The 25,233-nt window shown below is 35.7% G+C and overlaps 1 protein-coding gene across 3 annotated transcripts in view; it reads right to left on the reverse strand.

Moving 5' to 3' along the window:
• Dph6 (diphthamine biosynthesis 6) overlaps positions 1–25,233 on the reverse strand; it is a 158,607-nt gene that overhangs the window by 62,083 nt on the left and 71,291 nt on the right. The window lies entirely within an intron of this gene.

Genomic DNA, 25,233 nt, shown 5'->3' on the forward strand with positions numbered 1-25,233 from the left:
TCTGTCCAGCACACACAGTAATGACTTGAAAGAGAATGTAAATTCAAATACCATCCAGATTGCATATGATACAAAGCTAGATGGATTAAAAAGTAAAGAAGGTCAATCAAGCAGACTGATGGATACGAAAACTTGAGGATTTGGAAGGACAGGACTACGATGAGATTTAATGTAAAAAAAGTGTAATATAATACACTTAGGGAAGAATAATATACAATATGGATATAAGCTAAGGAGATATTATCTATAAAATAGATACAAAGTATGTACCTGGATGGGTTACTAATGACAAACTCAGTAACAATTTTGTAAGAAGATGTAAAAGAAAATTTATCCTAACATATATACATATAGAAGAAACTACTTCATAGAAATGACTTCATTATTAGTATTGTGGTCTTACCATGTATGGAAACCTACATAGAAAATAAAAGTCAAATGAAACAAGTCATACTTTCAGACATACCAAAATGACCTTGAGACATACTTAATTATCCTTTCTACCTAAAAAATGTGATTAATAAATAAATAAATAAATAAATGCACAATAGGAGTTGCTGGTGTCTTCGGAGATGAAATGATTTTAAAAATTCTCCTCCTAAATGATAGAGAAACATCTGTTCAAAAGGCCCCAAAACAAATGATTAACTTTATCTGATACACAGCAGGAAAAGAGCTATTTCCTTTATTTTACTATTTTAGCAACTTTGTGAGAACACTTGCTTATAACCTTTCTCTAACCTTTTGAGCCACTTCCTTTCATAAAAGTCACGGTATCCATTAGAAAAAGTCAAGGCACTATGATCCTCATTAAGTGCAAAAATAAAACAGATTATAGAATAATGCAGTTATCAAAACTCCAAGTTTTAGTTCTATCCTTATACTATTTATATGAATCTCTGTCCTAAGAAAATGTAAAGTACTATTATATCTCTATGCATATTCTTCTATAAATTATGGAAACAAAGATAAGAGCCACTGGTGTGGTCTCTTACCTAGAGTATCAAACTTGTATTGAATAATAATTGGCTATTATTCATTTACTATTTGCTAATATCCTATGATTCTCATTGAACCCTAAAACAGATATTTATTTTCTTTTATTCAGACACTCTTTTGGGGGGTGGGGTACCAGAGATCGAATTCAGGTCCTTGTGCTTGCCGAGGAGGCCCTTGCCACTGAGCTATATCCCCAGCCCTATTTCCTTTTAACATACATGCCTTCTCTGGAATTCTACTTCCCATCTCTTCCACTTTTATTTGATAACCCTTAACTACAGTTCCAGAATCATAAATCTATTGACTTTCTAACTGTTCTTCAATACTGTTTAGGTAAAGATTAGCACTTATGTTTGCTCAACAACTATAATAATAACTCCCAGTAGAAACCCAATCCTCTAATTTACTACTGGATCTCTGACTTTGAGTATTAGTTTCCTCATTTGTAAAGTTATGAAGATAATAGCTGGGTAAATAACATAGTATCCAGCACATAGTATGCACTCAGAAATCATTTTCTTCTTTCATTAGCATAAACTTTATTATTTTACTACTTCTATAACTTTTTGTATTACTATTACTACTACTACCACCACTTCTTACTACAGCTACTACTGAATAAAGTCCTCTCTCATTTGATCAACAATCCTTCATTTCTAAACTTGAACATTCTTGCTCATTATCACTTCTCAATATTGCAAGTCATCTAACCATCAATACTCAACTGTATAACCTAGCTACCACAAACTTCCAGCATAATGAATCATAAATAATCCGGAGATAATTAAGACTTCTATTGAAGTCTTAATCATTTTGAACATAATTATATCCTTAAAAAATAGATCCTTAAAAGGTAAACATCTATCATCTAGACAATGCTACTTGCAGAAAGACATAACTGACATAACTAGGTTCATTCCCTCACCCATGACTTCTATGATTTGGGGGAAAAAAAGTAATTTAACAACACAGGTAAAAATGATAGCAGTGAACGTGTCAGCAGGAGGAAAAGTGAATTACCACTAGATTAAAAGAGACCAAGCTAGTATACAGATATAGCCAAATAACTAGCCTTGTCTCGTAACTTACTTACAAATGAATATGCTGCATAAAACAGTTAAATACAAACTCTGGGTCCCAGAAGGTAGCCCACATTTAAACCAACTTCCCATTACTCAATTCCATGCTGATCAAGCAACCTAAAGACTGTAACTGAGGTTGCCCTGCTGTTTTTTTTTGTTTGTTTTGTTTTTTTTGTTTTTTTTTTTGGTACTGGGCATCAAACTCAGGCCCTTGCACAAGCACTTGTGCCACTGAGCCATCTCCCCAGCCCTGCCCTGCTGCTTTACATAGCAAATATATCATGCTAGTCTATCAATAAAAACTTTCCATATGCTTTATACAAATTATCTGCATTATAAATTAACAAATCTGAATCCAGGATTATGCATGAGTCTTTATTTTTTTTGAAAAATTTTTTATTAGTACTGCACATGTCTGCAGTATATGTTTACATTCCTTGTATGGAACAGGTGCATGCACATAATACATCTTAATTCCTATCTTCACATCCTGCCCACACACTTCCTTCCATCCCTTTATACACTTCCCATCTGAGAAAGATCTATCTCCATACTTCCTATTACTTATCTTTTATTTTGGTCTTTATTTATATTTGGGTATTTTACACAAGAAAAACCTTGCAATATTTAAGCCTGTACGTCTGATTTATTTCACTTAACATTATGGTGTCAAGGTTATGCATGAGTTCTAACTCTGGTTTGTACTAGACTATACAAGGAACATTGATAATTTTTTGGCATTTTGTCAAATTTCAGTTTATAGCTTAGACAGCTGAATCACAGTGCTCACCAGTTATACTATCTAACTTAATCAGCCATACAGATTACAGTCTGAGTCTCCGCCCTCCGTGAGCCCTGGCCAGACAGGAGCTCCTCAATCAGAAGACCCATGAACTACTCTCACCTGGGTTCCTGTGTGGGCCCTCCATGCGTGTGCCCTGTGCCCAGTGAGGGGGCAGCCCATGAGCTGCTGGCACCACGGTTCAGGCCTGTGTCCTGCTTGCGCCCCAACCTTCGGGAGGTCGTGGACACCACAGTCTCTGATTGCTGACTGAGCGGCCCTCATCTGGCTCCTGTGCGCGTCCTGAACTGACTGGAGATGCAGAATCCAGCAGGCTGCTACACGCTGACACCACGCTTCCCAGCTGAAAGCCTCAGAGAGAACCAGGTAGTTCCCATCTATTTCCTGGGGGCAGTGCAGGCATCCAAGGACCCTGCCTCCATTACAGTCTGAGTCTCTGCCCTCTGTGCCCTTGGGCCAAACAGGAGCTCCTTACTCAGAAGGCACGACAGGGCTCGCCTGTGGGCCCTCCCTGTGCATGTCCTGCACCGAGTGAGTGGGTGGTCTGTGAGGTGATGGCACCGTGGTTCCGGTCTGTGTTTTGCTTGCACCCTGACCTCCTGGAGGTCAGAGACAGGGACAGTCTGTGATCCCTGTTCGAACGGCCTGCGTCTAGCTTCTGTGCGCATACTCAACTAACTGGAGACACAGAATCAGGTGGTCCACAAACTGCTGACCCTGCAGTTCGTGTCTGGGGTTTGCCTGTACCCTGAACTGCCGGGGGACACAGGTACACTGGACTGGGACTGTGCCACCAGTTCAACCTGAATCTGGGTCATACATGCACCCTCAATTGCGAAGGGATGCTGGATCAGACGGTCTGCCATCAGCTGACATCACGGTCCATGTCTGAGACCTGGAAGAACTAGATATACTTCACCATCTGCCAGAAAACCCCACACTAAGTAGTACATCTCAGTGGACACGGAGAGGCAAGCCTGACCACCACGAAAACTAGGGACACTAGCAGCCTTTGCTGAGCTGCCAAGGAAGAGGGAGACTGAGCTTTCTGCATCTGGTACCAAACATGTCAAGACAAAAGACTAAAATGCAATCTCAGCACTCCACCCCACTCAGAAAAAGTCCAGGAGACATTGACATAGGAGAACTTGGTAAACATACACACCTGAAATAGCTGAAATGATTGCAATAGAAGTAAAGAAACAACTTCATCAGGCCACAGAAGAGATCAGATCAGAAATAATCTCTCAGGCAAAAAATGAAATGACAATAATAATGAAAGAACTGCTCAGCACATCTGAAGAAGAAACATATAAGAAAATAGAAGAACAAAGGCAATGGACAGAAATGTTAGATGAAAAATATAGAAATGATTCTGAATGCATGAACCAGATTCAGAGAGACATCCAGGAAATCAAAGCTTCCACTGAAAGCTGCCAAAACAGTTTGAATGAAGTCGAAGACAGAATTTCAGATTTTGAGGACAGCTTGGCAGCTAGTGATCGTGAAAGAAAGGATCTCTTAAACTCAACAAGGAACCAGGAAAAATCAGTTCAACAGCTGCAAGACAAGACAAAGAGGAATAATGTACGAGTAACAGGAGTCAATGAAACAGCAGGAAGCAACAAAAATGACATAAAAAGAATATTTGCAGAAATAATAGCAGAAAATTTCCCAAGCATGGAAACAGAACCTGATGAGGCATATAGAACCCCAAATAACCACAACCAAAATAAAACTACACCCAGACATATAATAGTCAAGTTCCCAGATCTCCAAAGAATAGAATATTAAAATCTGCTAGAGAAAAGAAACAGATTACTTATGAAGGAAAGCCCATCAGAATCATGGGAGACTACTCAACACGAATCATCCAATCAAGAAGGGCTTGGACCGAAGTATTACAGGTCCTGAGACAAAACAGCTTCCAACCAAGACTGATGTACCCTGCCAGGCTATCCCTCTCATTCAACAGAGAATTAAAATAGTTCCATGACAAAGAACAATTGAAGAACCTCATGAGTGACAAACCATTGTTGCAAACAATACTAAAAGATATTCTAGACAGAGAAAAATGTGACCACAATTTTAAGAAAAACAGTAAAAAGGAACCATCAAGAAGAGCAAGCAATTAAACAGGTAGAAAAAGGCAGGAAACCAATGTAAGTAAATAACATGACAATGATAAGTCAACACATATCCGTTATAACCATAAATGTAAATGGCCTCAATTTACCAGTCAAAAGAAACAGACTGGCTGAGTGGATTAAGAAACAATATCCAATGATATGCTCTATACAAGACACACACTTGACTCAAAAGGAAATCCACAGACTGAAAGTCAAAGGATGAAAAACAATCCTCCATGCAACAGGAACCCAGACAACAGTAGGGGTAGCTATTATGTTTGCAGACAATGTAAACTTCAAACAGAGAACAGTCAAAAGACATAAAGAAGGTCACTACATATTTGTCAGAGGAAAAGTGCAAGAGGATATGATAACCATCATAAACATGTATGCACCAGATATTGGAGCACCAAACTATATAAGACAAATCATAACAGACATGAAAACCCATATAATTAGGAACACTATTGTAATAGGGGACCTCAATACCTCTTTGACACAAAGAGATAGGTCAACTGGACAAAAAGTCAGCAAAGAAATAACAGATCTGAACCAAAGCTATGAACAAATGAGAATACAGATTTTTCTCAGGTGCACATGGGACTTTCTCTAAAAAAGACCACATTCTAGCCCATAGAGCATACGTAAGTAAATGCAAAAGAACTGAAATTATCCCGTGCATATTATCTGACCACAGTGCAATGAAATTGAAAATTAATGACAAAAGGAACTCCAAAAACTCCATAAACACTTGGAAATTAAACAGCAACCTCCTGAACAACCAATGGGTCACAGCAAAAATTAAAGAAGAAATTAAAAACTACCTACAAATAAATGAAAATGTAAATACAACTTACCGGAATCTGTGGGATGCAATGAAAGTAGTCCTCCGAGCGAAATCTATAGTGGTGAACTCAAACATAAAGAAAACAGAAAGAGAACAAATAAACGGCCTAAGGCTGCACCTCAAACTTTTAGAAAAAGAACAAGACAAGCCCAAATTCCAAAGAAGGGAGGAGATTATAAAGACCAGGGCAGAAATTAATGCAATTGAGATGAAGAAAACCCTACAAAAAATACATGAGTTAAAGAGTTGGTTCTTTGAAAGAATAAATAAAATTGATAAACCCCTAGCCAACCTTATCAAAAAAAGAAAGGAAAGAACACAAATTCATGCAATAAGGAATGAAAAGGATAAAATTACTACAGATTCCACAGAAAGTCAGAAGATCATTAATACCTGCTTTGAAAATCTTTACTCCCATAGGATAGAAAACTCAGAAGAAATGAACAGATTCTTAGATACATATGAATTACCAAGGTTGAATCAAGAAGATATAAAAATCCTGAACAACCCAATATCAATTAAGGGGATTGAAAATGTGATCAAAAACTTACTGACAAAGAAAAGCCCAGTCCCTGATGGATTCACAGCACGAATTTACAAGAAATTCAGATAAGATTTAATGCCAACATTCCTCAAACTCTTCAATGAAATTGAAAAGGAAGCAATTCTCCCTAACTCATTTCTGGAGGCAAGTATTATACTGTTACCAAAACCAGAGAAAGATCCAACCACAAAAGAGAACTACAGACCAATCTCTCTAATGAATATAGATGCAAAGATACTCAATAAAATACTAGCAAATAGAATGTGGCAAATTACCAAGAAAATCATACACCATGAGCAAGTCGGATTCATTCCAGGAATGCAGGGATGATTCAATATTTGCAAATCAATTAATGTTATACACCATATCAATAGAGCCAAAGACAAAAACCACATGATCATCTCAATAGATGCAGAAAAAGCTTTTCACAAAGTCCAACATACACTCATGATAAAAACTCTACAGAAAATAGATATAGATGGTCTTTACCTCAACCTCATCGAAGCCATCTATGACAAACCAACAGCCAACATCATACTAAATGGACAAAAAATGAAAGCTTTTAGGAACAAGACAAGGATGTCTGCAGTCACCACTCTTGGTCAACATAGTTTTGGAACCATTAGCCAGAGCAATTAGACAAGAGAGAGAAATAAAAGGAATAAGGATAAGAAAGGAAGAAGTTAATCTATCACTATTTGTAGGTGTCATGATACTTTACATGGAAGACCTCAAAAACTCCACAAGAAGACTCCTTGAATTAATCAACAAATTCAGCAGTGTAGCTGGATACAAAGTCCACACCCCAAAATCAATAGCATTCCTATACACAAACAACAAACAGAGTGAGAGAGAAATTAAGGAAACCATACCTTTCACAATAGCATCCAAGAAATTGGAATATTTAGGAATCAATCTCACAAAAGAAATAAAAGATCTATTCAATGAAAACTACAGTACTCTGGAAAAAGAGATATCAAAGAAGATTTCAGTAAATGGAAAAATATTCCTTGCTCGTGAATAGGAAGAACCAACACTGTGAAAATGGCCATACTACCAAAATTGTTGTACAGATTCAATGCAATTCCCATTAAACTACCATTAGAATACCTCACAGATCTAGAGAAAACATTCCTTAAATTCATCTAGAGCCAGAAGAGACCCAGAGTAGCAAAAGCAATCCTGGGCAACATGGACAAGTCAGGTGGAATCACGGTCCCTGACTTCAAATTATACTACAAAGCTACTGTAATAAAATCAACATGGTACAGTTAAAAAACAGACCTGAGGATCAACAGAACAGAGTGGAAGAAACAGCCAAACCACAAACAAATTCAGCCACCCAATCTTTGATAAACGGGCCAAACAAACTCACTGGAAGAATGATAGCCTCTTTAATAAATGGTGCTGGAAAAATTGGATTGCCAACTGCTGAAGACGGAAAATAGACCCCAGACTATCACCATGCACCAAACTCAAGTCAAAATGGATCACAGATATCAATATTAAAACAGAAACACTAAATCTATTGGAAGAAAAAGTAGGTAAGAACCGAGAAGACATAGGGGTAGGCAGAGTGTTCCTGAACAAAAACCAAACTGCACGTGAAACACTTCAAAGTATCAACAACTGGAATCTCATTCTACTGAAAAGTTTCCGCACATCTAAAGAAATCACCAGCACAGTAAAAAGAAAACCCACAAATTGGGAAAAAAATTTAACTGACTGTCCCTCGGACAAAGGACTTCTATCTAGAAAATACAAAGACTTAAAAAACATCAGCCCCCCAAATTCAAAGACCCAATCCAAAAATGGTCATCTGAGATGAATACACACTTCGCAGATAAAGAAATACAAATGGAAAATAAATACATGAGAAAATGTTCAACATCATTAGTCATTCGAGAAATGCAAATTAAAACAACACTGAGATTCCATCTCACCCCAGTAAGAAAGGCTAGCATTAAATCAACCAGTAACAAATGCTGGCAAGTCTGTAGAGAAATGGGAACTCTTCTCCACTGCTGGTGGGAATGCAGACTGGTGAAACCACTGTGGAAATCAGGATGGAGATTCCTCAGCAAACTACATCTGGAGGTTCCATTTAACCCAGCTATTCCCCTTCTGGGTAGTTTCCCAGAAGAACTAAAAACATCATATCACAGTGATATATATGCATCTATGTTCACAGCAATGCAATTTGTAATTGCTGAATTGTGGAAGCAACCCAAATGTCCACCCACTGAGGACTGGATAAAAAAATTGTGGTCCTTTATATAATGGAATATTATTCAGGTATAAAGAAAGATAAACTCTAGACTTTCATAGTTAATGGTCACAACTAGAGACCATACTCATAAGTGAAATAAATCAGACCTGTATGTGTAAGGACCACATTGTCTAACTAGTGTAAGACCTGAAAGAGTGAATAAAAACTAGGACCTATGAAAGACATTGTGAAACTAAAGGAAAATGCTCAAAAGTAAAGGGCAACAGGGGTTTGGGGAAAGAAGGGGAAATTATGTAAGTATGTATATAGAGAATAGCTAACATAGTTGAACTACTGTCATGTACTGCTTTACTGAAAGAAACAGTTAATGATTACCTGATTGATCAATAGTGCATATCTGTATTAGTTTTCCTGAGAAACCACCTTGAAGATATCAATATGTAATACAAGCACTGATAATTTCCTACCATTTTGTTTGTAACTCTGTATTGTTTGTGTTGTTCTTGTGCTATCTTGTAAATGTTGTCTGTTTATGTGTTTTCCTTCTTTTATTTTTCAAAAATAAAAACAACAAAAAATAAAACAACAAAAAATAACAACAAATAAATCAGCCATACAACCTCCTCCAATGATAATGGTAATGCTAATTTGTATGTTATCATTCCTTTACTGTTCCACTTAATGTTAAAACACGAAACAAAAAATGTTTTCCATAGTCGATACTTTATGCTGGTGTTACTAATAAAATTATTCCTGTTCCTGGGGATGTTAGACACAAAAACAAGGGATAAAGAGAGTGACATGGGGGCAAAAGGCTGAGGAAATTTTAGCAGAGGTGTGGACTCTGGGGCCACTCTTTGAGGACATTTTTTGTTGTTGAGAAATGGAAAAAGCGTGCTGAGGAACAATCCAGAGTGAAGGATATGAGACATGACAACAAAATAAAAGTACCTGGCACATTAGACAATAAGTTGTGTGGGGTACTGGAGTCAACACACCAGTAAGTAAAAGAAAAAGTAACTCGGAATAAGGTACTTGAGATACAAGGCCTCCACCCTGAAGGCAACTGAGAACCTATACTTATAGGATTTCTTTTATATAAAACACAGAATTATTTACAATAAACTGCATCCATTTAATGAACGCAATTCAATGAGAGGATACAGATCATTTTTATTATTCTCAAAAAATTCGCTGTGGTGCTAGAGGTGTAGTTCCTGGTGCAGCATTGCTTATTAGCAAGTCTAAAGTTCTGGGTTTAATGCCCAGCACCCAGACTCCACAAAAATTCTTCTTCTTTACAGCTCAAACTTCTCCTTGCTACTGACTTGAGGCAGCTACTAATCCAATTAGTTTGTATTTTCTTGAATATCTTAGAAATAGTATTATGTAAAATGTATCCTTGTTTCTAGCTTCTTGTTTTCACTGTCACAAAATCTTTCATATTGTAGGTATATCAACTTTTTCTTATTTCTTTTTTCCATTTTGTCTATTGCATAAACATACCGTATTTACTCATTCCCTTGTTGGTGGATAATTCAGTTGTTTTCCAGTTTGGCTTCTTGTACATAAAGCTGCTATGAACTGTCCTCTACATCTTCATGTGAAAATGTATTTTTATTTCTCTTTGGTCACTGTAGGATTTTAAGAAGTAAGAGATGATGACACTTACATATAGGAAGATACACCTTGTATCAGTCAGTGTTCAGGAGAAAGAGAAGGAAAGAAAGAAAAGGAATCTCTTCTGAAACAAGTGAGGAATGAAGAGGCCAAATTCCAAAAACAATTTAGAGTGAAAAGGAATAAGATTTGGGAAGCAAATAGGGACAGAGGGATGCTTACAGGATGAAAGCAATGACTCTAGTTTAAATGATGATTAAATGAGAAAAGGAATAAATATTTTAAAAGAAAATACTGAATGTATGTAGCTCTGCATATACTGTGTTCAATTTGTTTAGTAAGTATCTGTCAGTTTGGCTTGGACTGCTGTAGTAAAATACTATGGATTTAGTAGCCTGAATAACAGAAATTTTTCTCCTAAGAGGCTAGAAGTTCGGGTTTACGGTGCCAGCAGTGTCATATTCGAATAAGGGTTCTCTTCCTGCTTTGTAAATGATTGTCTTTTCACTGTGTCCTCACAAGGAAAAGAGAAGGAGAGAGAGAAGAAGCTCTCGTGTTTTCTTCTTATAAGGGCATTAGTCCTGTGATGAGGGCCCAACGCTCATAAACTCACAGTCTCTCCAAGGCCCTATCTCCAAATACCGTCACACTGGAAGTTAGGTTTTCAACATAGTATAAATCTTGTGGGAATACATTTCAGTTCATATCCAAAATAGGTAATAATCTGAGGAACACTGGATACAACTCTCGTGCTCAACAGAATATAAAGAAATATGTGGAGATTGTCACCATACATAGGAAGCCACAGCAACAAACAGAAGCTTCAGGCCTGGGTATATCGCTCAGTGGTAAGGTACTTGCCTGGCATGTGTGAGGCGCAGGGTTGAAAACCTAGCCCTACAAAAACAAACAAACAAACAAACAAACAAAATGCCATAGAAGCTTCAAGAAACAAGACTCACAGAAGAGGTGACGGTTAAAATCCAGTATGTAAGGAGAAAGAGCAAAAGGAAAATTCAGCAAAGATACTGGAAAGAGTCATCATAATACTAGAACACAAAAGCATGTAATGGTGTATAAACAGAGAATTTTGATAAAGAGTGAAGAAAAAAGTAACAATGTTACTAATACACTAAGATTTATACTAGGTACTTATCTCAATTACTTCTCATAACAATCAAAATATTATTAAAATGAAATACGCTAAAAAAGATTATTAACCCATGCATTTTGATACAGCTAGGAAGCAGAATACTCAGCCTTTAAACTGAGGTCTGTTCACTAACCACACTTGCGCAGTTTCTTACATACTACCATATATTGTCAAAAACTCAACAAAACTATTATTTTTAAAATGAGAAAGATTACTGTACCATTGAGGAGAAAGTCATGACCAATAGAATAAAGAATGAATATTTGAAGGCAAGATGTATATGTTACCAAATTCTTCAAAGAATGAACTTCAGGATTATTCATGAATATCTATTGCTAAATTCTAAACAATTCAAATAATTTGAAGTTTAATATATGTTAAACTATATTTCTGTCAAGTAGGTAACTAAAAGCTATTTTATCAAGCATTTATGACCAAAGAAGAAATTTTTAAAAATTTAAAAAATTTAAAAGCTTACCAGAAGCAGACAATTTAAAGATAAAGACTGAACCCTAAATCACCTGGCACGTTGCTAAGTCATGGGCTCGCAGATATAAATTGAAACTATTTAGCTTATCCGTTATCCCCATAAATGATGTACATACAAACACCACTCAGGAAATAAAGTCAGCAATAGTATCATATAGTAATAGAAACAGCAGTACATAATGTCATTAAACATTTATATTAGATACTGCTCTCAAATGTGCTCCCTGCAGTAGATTATCATTATCTTTCTCATACTGTAAATAAAGGACATTAAGGAATTCTTATGAAGTCAGCTATTAAAGCAGAAACTTAGCTTCTTTATCCTTCTGTAAAATGTTCCCAGCTCAGGCAAGCAACTCCTCAGGCAAGCCCTCCCTCAGGAATGCAGACTTGCTGATTTCTCACCATGGTCCTGTGTTTCTCTCACTGATAAGGAAGACACTTCTGGCAGCTCTCTCATGGGAAGCTCCACCATTGGAGGGAGTAATACTGGATACCAACTCCAATAAAACTAACAAACGGGGTTATAAAGAAGCTTCATAGCATTCCAACATCTTGAGATGCACAGGGTATGTTTTCTTTCAAGAGTAAGATAGGGTTAGCTGCTAGGATGACTAAATGCTTTTGTTTTGCTTCTGTATCTCTACTTAATGTCACAAATTGTATAGACGGGGACCTCTCCTCAGTTCGGGGCCCAGCCTAGTTTTGCACATTTCTAATGGCTGAGACAGTGTACCATTAAAGTCTTCCTGAAAAATTCCTCCTGGTCTCTCTAGTTTCTTGGAAATTCCACAACACTATGATCTGATTGGAAAAGAAGGAATAAGAGATTGATTTGTTCCTTAAATTTGTTGATTTGTTGCTTAAATCTCCACAATCTTTGAAAATGTGAAATACATTTACAAATGACTAGGAAGCTAGTCCTGGCACCTATAACCTATACTGACAATTGTACCAATAGAAAGGGCACAAGCAAACACATATAGACTGATAAAATCACAGCTTCACTGTTATCACTATCTTTCCACACCCACCTTCAAGCAAAACAACACACCAATAATTTACTTAGGAAGGGACAATACATCAATAAAATGTTTAAAAATCTAAGGGCTAAATATAGATATTCAGCCATAATTCTTATAATAGATTTTTAATTGTTAATGTTGAAGAAAAGCCACTGTCATCTCTAAGTTTCTCCAATGATGATGGAAAGCACTATGTAGCAAAGAGCTGAGCTTTGCAAAACCTGAAATGCCTGTACATAGGTACCGGCATACATATTATATATGTGTAAATAAAGTCAAGCCTTTTTTTTTTTTTTTTTGAAGAAAATGAAAAATTCTTTTACTACTACTATCAACAATAAGTACACTAAAGTACCAACATACAAACACAAGGATAGAACTGGATTTTGTTGAAGGGAAGGGACAGGAATGGGGAAAAAAGAAGAATCAAGATATATCATGTACAGGTACAAATTCCTTATGATAATTATTTTCATCATGTGTATCCAAAGTGTAGCAATAAATTAATTTAAGAAATGTACCTGATGCTATATTCTTTTTCATATATAAAACTTCACTATATCCAGCAAAACAGGCACCCCAGATTCAGACTGGGCTGATGAAGGCATTTGACTTTATGGTAATAGTGGTGATCTCTACTTCAGAAGGAAGCTTTAAAGGTAAAAATCTAGAACCAAATTAAGATGGTCTTCATCCTATATTTATTTGTCTCAATACTGAAAAGTTGGCTCAAAAAGCTAAGAATATAAATTGAAAAAAAAGCTGTCTTTTTCTTAACAAATGAAAACGAGATCTACTTATTCTAAAGATGAGAAGATATGCAGCTTGCATTTATCAGAGATATTATTTTCCTTGAAAAATGCCTCAGCTAGCAGTATTATTCTGTTAATGAGTTCCTGCCTGTTGAGGAAAAAAAATGATTTGAATTTAAAGTGCTTTTCATCTGAAAGGCATTCTAGCATTTTTAATATGAACCATTCATTAAAGAAGCACACTTGCATTATAGCTCTGAGTGGCAATATTTGGACTTCTGGCAACATGACATTATTAAATAAGAAACATTTGTGAATGCCAATGATGTTCTAGGGCTTGCATAACTAAAGTAGAAATTTATATGGCTTGTAAAGTATTAGATGCTTTTTTCTTAAACTTCTAATTCTTCATTTGGTAAAATCACACAAGTCAAAACTAATAAAAATAACCACAGAAATGATTACTCTTTTATATATAATAATTCTGAAAGTGACACTAAGAATTTCCAACTAAGCTCTTCAAGCATTTCACTAAAATTTTTGCCTAAGTGACTTGTTAAAAGAAAGTATTTGTTTTTCTTAGCATCATCAATATAAAAAGATGCCTAATATGCGAAATGATCACCATCTGGAGTTCTCCCATTAAACAGTGAACTCATGACAGATTACTAGGCCACTAATTTGCAGCATTATTATCTCCCTTTGTGAGCTTTCTCAATTAAACAGGGGAAACATTGTTAATGCTAAAAATTAAATAACAAAGAAATTGCAGAAGATCAGAATAATCTGTCAGTTATTTCCACTTAAAAACTATCAATGTATAATTTCACTTTTGAGTCTCCATCTTACAGTGTTAAGTCATCCCAGAGTAAAATCCCATGAACTATTAAAGTGAAAATAAGTACAGGACTACAGTTATTTTCTTTCCTTAAGTGGCCAAGGCACTCTTCTTGCTAAGGATAACGTAGCTGAGAATTTCAGCGAAATGCAGACCAAAAATTAACAAGAGAAATAAATTAAAGATTAAATTGCTCAAACTCTGCTAAAAAAATAAAGCAATACCAAGAAGTATTAACTTGTAAGCAACAATAGTTTGGTCGCACATGTTTAATTTGTTCAGAAGGTCTTTTCTAAGTCAATCTTCTAGGCAGCAGTGGAAATTTCATTGATTGGTTTGTGATAACTTTTAAAATGAAGCATATAAATAGGATTATTCTGTTCTAAAGTAAAACAGTACTGTAAAGAAAAATAAGTTATATGAGTCTATTTATAATGCCTACAATGAAATGTGTATATGTAAATATCACTCATATTTCATGAAACTCAATTTTTTTTTTTTTTTTGTTTTTTTGTTTTTGTTTTTCTCCGGTACCGGGAACCTAACTCACGACCTTGCGCTTGCCAGGCAGGCGCTTTTGCCGCTGAGCTAAATCCCCAGCCCCCGAAACTCAATTTTTTGAAGACTCTTCATTGGATATAATATTATTACTCACACTTCACCTTGATCCAACATTCACTCACTGAATTTATCAAGAAATTATCAGCAAAACACTGTGCTTACACTAACACTGTATTATCCCATGTGTTCAACCCAATAATACCTCAAAGGAGCTTTCATTATCTTCATTTTAAAGGTGAAGAAACGATGGCCAAGTTAAATATAACTAGCTCAAAGCCCATCCAGTAATAAATTACAGAGATAGAACTAAAACACAAGTCAATGTCCATGCTCAGAATTATAACTGAGTATTCACCTTCAGTGAACCATAAATTTACTAGAAGTTCCTCACAGTGCTTCCTCTACATTCTTAAACAAAATGATTCAAGTCTCTTCAGAACTCTTCAGGGGTCATACCTTACTCAAAATAAGACAAATCCCCCTCACCTGTATTTGCATCTACTACTATCTTTTTCACTCACTCCACTGTAGGAGTGAGTAAGTGATCTAACATGGGTCCAAACTAAAGAAGCAAAGTTTGAATATAGCCATAGGAACAAATACATTTCCTCAAATTGTAGGGCAAGAACTGAAATGGCAAGCACGTGGGGAAAAAGACACTACTAGTAACAACAGAGGAAATGTCAATGCTGGCAAAAAGAGATAGTTAGCTACATGATGAAACTAAGACTAGGAAGAAGCCACTGCATTTCCAGGATTATATGCCACAGTAGAGAATTTAGATTATACTCTGACAGAAGGAAGAAATGCTACATTTATTTTTATTATTAGAGTAAAATATACACAATATGAAATTTACCAATTTAATAATTGTAAATGTATAGTTCAGGGTCATTAATTATGCTATTCTGTCTTACAAGGTGAAGACAGAGTGTCTGACACTGAGGACAAAATAGTGAATCATGATAAAAAGCTCAAAGAACCCAAAATGAAAATAGGAGAACAAGAAAGACATAAATAAATAAAAGGCCAATGTAAGCCTAGCTGGAGTTACAGAAATGCTAGAAGATTGCACAGATATATTCATTAACATGTTTACATAAATTATGGAAGAAAATTTCCCAAAGGTAAGATTTTAAAATACAAATGGTGCCTATAAAACTCTAAAAACTTGTGATCCAAGTTCACCAAACCATATCTTCATTGCATTTGCAGATATTCTACCAAAAAACAGAATTTTAAAAGTACCCAGAGAAAAACAAAAACATCACATATAAAGATAAAGCAGTCAGAATCACAGCAGACTTCTCAGTAGAAAAACTGAAGGTCAGAAGGGCTTAGAGTGAAGTATTTCAAGCCCTAAAAGCAAAACTTCCAACCCAAATGAACTTACCCCACAAAGGTATCTTTAAAAATAGAAAAAGAAATAAGGTATTTCTATGAAAAAAGACCAGCTCAGAAGATAATGTAAGTGATAAACTAGCTCTAGAGAAAAAACTCAAGAATATTCTCAGTAGATACACAGGATTAGACACACTTAAAAACACAAAGGGAACTAGTGAGTTCAGTAGATAACCAATAACAGAAAACACCAGAAAGCAAAATAAATGATACACCACCAGTAAAAATAACAAACATCTCAAGAATATATCTCAAAGTTAATGACCTCAACTCTCTAATCAAAAGACACAGACTGGCAGACTGGATGAAAAAACAAAATCAAACAATCTTCTGCATTCACAAAACTTATCTAATCCAAAAAGATACCCATACACTAAAAATCAAACTATGTAAAGCAACATTTAATGCACCAGGACACCAAAAACAAGCAGGGATAGCAATTCTACTAACAGACACAATAAGCATCAACTTCAAATGGATTAGAAGAAACAAAGAGGGTTACTACATATTAGTTAAAGGAAAGGTAATTCAAAAAGGAAAGATAACACTGATAAACATATATACACATCAAATACTGGAGCACTTACCTTCATAAAACAAAAACTGCTGAAATTAAAAGATAAAATAAATATTAGCAATGAGCAATTTGTGTGTGTGTGTGTGTGTGTGTGTGTGTGTGTGTGTTTGACACAGGGTCTCACTATGCAGTTCAGGATGGCCTTGAGCTCACTTTGTAGCCCAGGCTGGTCTCGAACTTGCAAGGATCCTCCTGCCTCAGCCTCCTGAGTGCTGGGATTACAGGCATGCACCACCATGCGTGGCACAATCAGCAATTTTAACACCTGTCACAAAAGATAGATAAATTGACCAAAAAACCAATAAAGAAATATCAGAGCTGAAGTACATCCCTGAACATATGGATTTAATAGATATGCAGAGTATTCCATCCCTCTACAACAGAGAATATATTCTTTGCAACAGCAGTGCCAATCAAAATGCCAACTGAATACTTTATCAATCAAGAGAAAAAATTCTCAAATTCATATGGAACTAGAAGAGACCTCCAAATAGCAAAAGTGATTATGGGCCATAAAAGCAAAGCAGGTGGCATAGCAATACCATAGTTGAAACTATACTACAAAGCAATAGTGACAAAAATGGCATGGTACTGGAACTAAGGCAGATACATGGACAATGGAACAGCATGGAAGACAAAGAAACCTTCCCAGACACATTTAACTATTTGATCTTTGACAAAGGGGCCAAAAGCATATGCTAATGGAAAGATAACCTAGTCAACAAATGGTATTAGGAAAACCAGTTATCTCTTTGTAGACGCATGAAACTGGATCCTTAAAAATCAAAATAGATGAAGGATCTAAACATCAGAACAGAAACACTAAACCATATGGAAGATACATTAGGTTAAACACTTGAAGATATACTACGTGGGAAAGGACTTTCTAAACAGAACACCAATCACACAAGAAATAACACCATCAACAAACTGGATTATATCAGACTAAAAATCTTCTGTATAGCAAACATATCAATCAGTAAAGAGACAACATACAGAATGGGAAAAAATTTGCCAGCAATTCCTCAGAGAACTAATACCTAGAATATACAAAGAACTTAAACAAACAAACGAACCACTTAAAAGTAAAGACCTACTCAAGAATTGGGCAAAATAAATGAACAGACACTTCAGAAAGGAAGAAATACAAATAGTCAACAAATATATGAAAAAAAGTTCAACATCTCTGGCCATCACAGATATGCAAATTAAAAGAAAGCTAAAATTCTATCTTACTCTGGAAAGATGGCAATCATTAGGAAATCAAACAGTAACAAATGCTGGAGTGGCTGTAATGAAAAAGGAACCATCCTGCATTGTTCGTAGGAATGAAAATTAGTAAAACCACTGAGGAAATCAGTATAGAGATTTCTCAAAGAATTGAAATTAGCAAGACCATTATGACCCAGCTATCCCCCTGCTAGCTGCCTTTCTCAAAGGGCTTAACTCATCATACTACAGTGATACTTATATATCCATGTTTACAGCAGCACAACTTGTAATAGCTAAATCCTGCATCCAGCCTGTATACCTATCAACAGATGCCTGGATAAACAAAAATGGAATACTACTCAGATATAAAGAATGATAAACAAGCCATTTTTAGGAAAATAGATGCACCTAGAAAATATAATGTTAAGTGAAATAAATGAGACAACAGCTTAAATACCATAGGATATCTCTCATTTGAGTGAGGCAAACTACAAAGAATGATAAAAGATGGATAGAAAGGTACAAGGGGCTGGATCTCTTGCAAGAGAGAAGTGGTCCAAGGGAACAAGGAGAGGGGTGAAAGGGAGGGAAGGGGAAATGAAAGGAATAAAATGTGTCATGCACAGGATCCTAATAACTCCAGTCAAGGTAAACATTATAGGACATAACATACAGTAAGACAAATAATATCAAAAAGTACAAAAAGATGATAGGGGAGCCAGAGAAGGAGGGGGGAGGAGGAGAGAAAGGGAAGAGGATAAGAAAATAAAAGGAGCTATAAAATGTATATGTAACCACCACCATCCCTGATGATTATAAACTTCCAGAATTGTAAACATGTACTAATAAATAAATCAATCCAATCTGAAAAAAAAAAGTAAGGAGAATCTATTGTGTAAGTATCATGAAAAGGCCAAACAAGAAAAAGATTGGGGGTTTAAATAAAATTTAAAAACTAGTCATTGGATTTAGCTGTTACTGTTGTCTGTTACTGAATTTGACAAGAAAAAGTTCAACATATTAGTATTTATGAAAAGTAAACTGAAATAAGAAGAACGGGAGACAAAAAGGAAACAAATGTAAATAATATTTCAAAAAGATTTGTTGTGAAGAGAAATGACAGTTTCTTCTAAAAGAGAATGTAGGATTACGGGAATATATCAAGTTTAATACTAAATCAAAGACAAGTGATATTATATATACAAGTTTATAAAACATTCTGGCAAGTCCACTATTGAAAGAATCTGATATGTGTTATTTCCCAGTTCAATCTTGCTTGTAACATACAGAAAAATCATCCAGTTCAAGAATAGCAAAGCCATGACAGTATGTACCTAGCTTCACAGTGTGTAATGGCATGGACAACTTCTAAAAAGCAAAACAAGGGCTGGGGATTTAGCTCAGCGGCAAAAAGCGCCTGCCTGGCAAGCGCAAGGTCGGGAGTTCGGTTCCCGGTACCGGAGAAAAACCACAAAAAAATAAAAAAATAAAAAATAAAAAAATAAAAAAAATAAAAAGCAAAACAAAACATGAATTTTTATCTTTACTTATATATATTAACTGTACTATCACAAAAATGATTGACTTTAAAAACATTTCCAAAACTCAACACTTCCTAAATTCAACTTAAACCTTATTAGTACAGGGGAATAAACTGCTGGTGAAAAGAATAAATAATTTTAAATGAGTTAAAAGGTTCAAATTTATGATGTACCCAAATGACAAAACCTTGTAGACATCTCTTAATTCTCACAAGCTCCTTTTCCTTATAAAGTATACAAGATAATACCAAATACACAGGGTTGCATGAGGCATCTATTGGAACATATGGGAAAGTGCTCATGGTAAAGATGATAATAATATTACCTACTTTCTCCTAAATTTGCTTTGTTTCTTCATTTCTCTATTTTTGTCATTGGCATCACTTACGCTCAAAATATAGAACACCAGACTCCATTTTCTCTGAGCATTTCACCAATAAGAGACAGATGTTGGGACCTCAAAGATACTCTCTCCACTTCTAATTTTTTTTCCTCCAGTTACTCCAATTAATAAACTTACCCTCCTAAAATCAATCCTACCAAACTGCACTGCCTGCCAAACAAATTTTGTCTCTAATCTACCCATATTTTTATAAAGCATTTTCTTAACTATCTACTATTTGAACTGTTACTTTTCTTTCCAACTGTAATTTGCTACTCATCCTCTGCCCCAAATATCCATCTAGTACAATCCCACTCATTCTCATGACATGTGAAGTCATGCCTGATCCCACTGACCAGAATGAGCTTTCTGTCCTTTAAACTTTCCTATCACTTACTTTGTACATTTCTTGAGGTACTTTATACATTACTGCATGTATGTTTTAAGTTCCATTATAGCATTTCATTGGCATCCACATGGCACTCAGCATAGTGCTTCACAGTAAATCACCAGGGGTACCTGAGAATAATTCAGTCATGTGTGTAGATCTACAATAATAAATAAAAGAGGACTACACTCAGCCGGGGTGGGGAGGGAGACAGAGAGACCATTCTAAGCATTTGAACAAAGGTACAAATATCTGATTACATAAGTGACACAACTGAAAAATCAAAGAGAGCCCTGTAAGGTGGATCAGAAATACCAGAAGACAGTTATTATCCTTAGACTGAAGATACAGAGGAGTACACCAGGTAACAGGAACCAAGTAATCTGGTGGAACAGGGGCTAGCTGGAGCACGTGATGAGCCAGCAACAGCAGAGACTCCACCTACACAGAGAAAGAGACTCAGAGGTTCTTTCTTCCCCACATTCTCCAATCTATTCAGTGCCTCATCTTAGCCAAATCTAAGAGAAAGCCCACTAAAGGAGACATGGGCATCTAAGCCTACTGAGCTGTCTTGATATGCCACGCCTTCAAAGGGCAAAGAATCCATATGAAGGCAAGCCGTCCTAATAGTGACTTTAACTGCACATTATCATTTAAAAAATATAAAATAAAAATTACAGGACAGACAAAAAGGGAAGGGAAAGGACGAGCATGGTAGGATAGCCAAGGAAAGGGAAAGCAAAGCAAGGCAAGAGAAGTGAAAGGAGAAAGAGAGCAAGAGTGAGAGACAGAAAGAGATATCTACTAGCCAAAGTAAAATGCTTAAAAATCAGCAAAAAAACAAATGGTGTTGTAGCCAGGGTTTAAAAGAGAACAGACTTAATACATGACACATAATTTATGGAATTATTTTATAATATTCACTGAAAAAGTCAAATGCAGAAGAGTGCAGATCTGTCCATAGACAAAGACCCAGAGAATCCAACTGAGGCCCTGGATCTGATGGCAATGTCCTGTATGAGTCTAGCTGGAGGCCGAGAGCCCACGACGATGTCTCATGCAAGTCTGTATGGATCTGCACTGGGAAGGCCCCAAGGCCAGTGTTGGAAGCTAGAAAGTCTGTGCCAGTGGGATGAAGGATCTGTGCTAGTAGGCTGAAGGATCTGCACTGGAGCCAGGAAGCAATGCTCAAGGTAAGGACCAGAGAGAGCTCCCTGGAAGAGAACCACAGCCATCCTCAGTGACAGTGAGGACCCGAGCTCCTCTGATGATAACAGCTGAGTTCATATTAGGAAAACCAGCATGACAAGCTTCTCTAGGAGAATCAACAGCACACTATCTTCCCCTCCAGCTCCCCTTTAGTGCTATTGGCAACAATCCTTAGGTGGGCCTTCCATACAAAGAACCATGCTGACTCAATTCGGCTGGGTGTTACAAACTGACCATTAGTTAATATAGCACAAATGCCAATAGATTATTTTTTCACTTAGTAACTAAGTAAACAAATAGCTGAGTTCCCATAAGCTCTAGATTCCAAGTAGAGAAATAGATAATCAGACATCATCCCTACCTTCATAAGGCTTAGTAACTAGCAAAGGCTTTCTAGAATGAATTGACTTTAATAAATTCATCGTTTTCAGTATCACCATAGAAAAATTTAACAACTGAGGGTTACCATCTCTAGTTGAAATTTTCTTTTGCTTCTTTTAGATAAAAATCTATAAACTGATAAAAACCAACTTCACACAACTCTGCACGAAATTAAGGGAGAAGAAAATGTCCAGTTGTAAGTCATAGAATATATTCATAAGAGCAGGAATATCAAGAGAATTCATGTGTATATATCACATTTAATACATGCTATGTAGATTATGCATCAAAAAGGAATTGTCACACTTTTACATGAAACCTAGTCTTAATCCTGAGCAAAAAATAAATTCATATTGCCAGATTTAAATGTAAAGCAAATGCTGTAATTTGTGTAAGTTTATGAAACAGATTAAAGGCACTATTGTAAGAAAAAGAAATCAACATTTATATTATCCATTTATGTGCTTTCATAAAGGAAATCAAAATAAAAGCCTAGATGAGAAACAACATAATTATGTAAAAACCAAGCAAGCTTCATGCTTCTTAAAAGCACAAAGTCTTTAAAAACTGCTTGATCACTTCAGGGAAAAAAATCATAAATTCTATTAAAACACAGCTTGTCTCTTTCAAAGAACTTTAAAGAAGATAAAAAGAAAAACAGGAATACATGTTTATCAGCCTGCTCAGAGGGCCCAAGGGAGATTTTTGAGGGTGCAGTCCGAGGGTCAAAGAATGAACATGTTAATATTATTTGGAGAAGATATCATACCTCTATCTTGTACAGTGAATAACTACTAGGAAGATAACAATACACAATGTATTAATTATTGTAACTCTCCTACTAACCTATTTTGAAACTGTTATTTTTATTTTTTCTATGTAAAAAAATGCACATGTGTGCAAGACATCAGCAACAACCGCGGGCAGCATGGAGCAGAGCAGAGCAGAAAGGCCACCTGCATCTTTACTGTATATTTTTTATGCAGGTTGTTATCACCTACTTACATTCTCACATGTTGACCTTGTTGGTGCATATGTAGTCATCCACTGCTCAGTCAAGGTTATATAATCATGTCCCTATGTATGAGTGCACTAACAATGGGGTCAAGTCCTCAGGGATGCCCAGAAGCATCCTTAAGAACTTTGACTTAGTCTAAGTGGTTCCCCACAGTGTTCCTACTATCCTGAAGGTTCAAACAAGAACTATGGTAGTACTTATTAGTATTACAAATATATATTCCCTGTGTCCCAGATTTCCACTAAAAAATTTACAGATATGATAGACAGCATGCATGAGGCTATGAGTATGTTTCCAGTCCCACAAAACAAAATAACAAGAAAAACAAACAAAAAACTTAAAGATATATTCACACAAAGAAAAATAACTACACAGTCATAATATCAAATGACTGAAGTCAACCTAAATACTTGTCAATAGAATAACAAATGGTCATTTAGACACATAATGCAATATTATACAACCATTAAAATGAGAAAGCTATCTATTTAAATGATATAATCTAGAAGATACATTATTAAGTGAAAAATGCAAGGGTACAACACTGTGCATAACATGTCTACATGCACTTTTGTAAACATGAAATATTACCAGAAGGATATTTAAGCAATTGACAATACTGGGTGGGTTCCAGAAGGTAAAAAACTGAACAGGTGAAGCAGAAGATACATCTTTGAACACTGTGAATTGTGAATCAGGTAAGCATACTGTTTATTAAATAAACAAAATTAATAGCAACATCAGCAACAGCAAAATTCTCTAAATCTTTGCCTTTAGCAAAAATGGTAGCAAACTGATCTCTAAGCTAAGTTAATTTTTCCTTTCTCTTTAAAATAAAGAAATTTTCAAAGGAAAGATTCCACTTAGCCCCGATCTACATATTATTGCCTGAAGTGTCATTACAATTATAGACACATGTAAGGTTTTAAAATCTAGCCACATAAACATACGTAATTGCACAAAGGAGAAGTACATACTGAAGACCAGTTATATTCTGTACTCTTTTTCTGCCCTTGGTAAACTCAAATTACACAGACAGACAGACAGATGGACACACACACACACACATAAAATATTCTAATTTAGGAGGCAGATATTAAACTTTACAGATTTCATTCAAGGTTAAACTTTCTCACAGCCTCCACACAGTAAGAAAAATTAACATCTATTTGTTAACTTTTTGTGATAGATCATCTTTTAGTTATTCATTTAGGAAATAGAATAGTGACTACAAGACAATGTTTCTCTCATACCATTATATTTGGACACTATGGAAATGAAAGAATAGAAAAATTAAAGAATTTTAAAAATGTCTATTATCAGTCATCAATAAGCCAGTATTATCTAATTAATGAATATCAGCTCCATGACTGTACTGAAAAGGAAAACATATGTGGAATTACTTTATTCAGAAGACCTGTGATACTGAGAGAACACGAAGAACAAGTCCGAGAGAGAGAATAGTTAGAACGCTGCTGCTACCTGTAAACTGTCACACTTGGTAGAATTGGGAAGGGGCTTACACAGCTCCGTTTTTTATTTGATCCTTCTACACACTTCACCCCTTGAAAATGGATACTGAATCCCTACACTGCTGACACAGTAAGACACATTTACCCTAAAAATACAGTTATCTTGGTTCTAACTTCCAAACATTAAATATGATATTAAAAAAAGAGAAGATGGAGAATAAGAGTTAAACAAAACATGAAGATGGGCTTTTATTAGTCTTTTTCCCAAATATTAAGACACCATGAGATGGCTGATACCATTTTCCAGTGTCAGGATCACATATTAGCTGTACAGCACATGTAGAAACGAACTCAATAATCAGAAATGGTTTTGAAGTTGTAGATATCAATGTATATTTAGCTTCTATATCTCTTAAATCAAAACCAGGAATCATAAAATTAGAGATTCTAATCAGAGCCAGTATTCCAAACTTGTTAAAGTTTTTCATGAATGGCATTCACAGAGATGATCAATCAACCATCTGGTGACAATTAAAAAAGAGACTATACTGCTACTGTGAACACACGGGATAAGTTCAATT

Source organism: Chinchilla lanigera, unplaced genomic scaffold (genome assembly GCF_000276665.1).
Source record: "Chinchilla lanigera isolate Chin_1 unplaced genomic scaffold, ChiLan1.0 scaffold00015, whole genome shotgun sequence".
NCBI classification, from domain to species: Eukaryota; Metazoa; Chordata; class Mammalia; order Rodentia; family Chinchillidae; genus Chinchilla; species Chinchilla lanigera.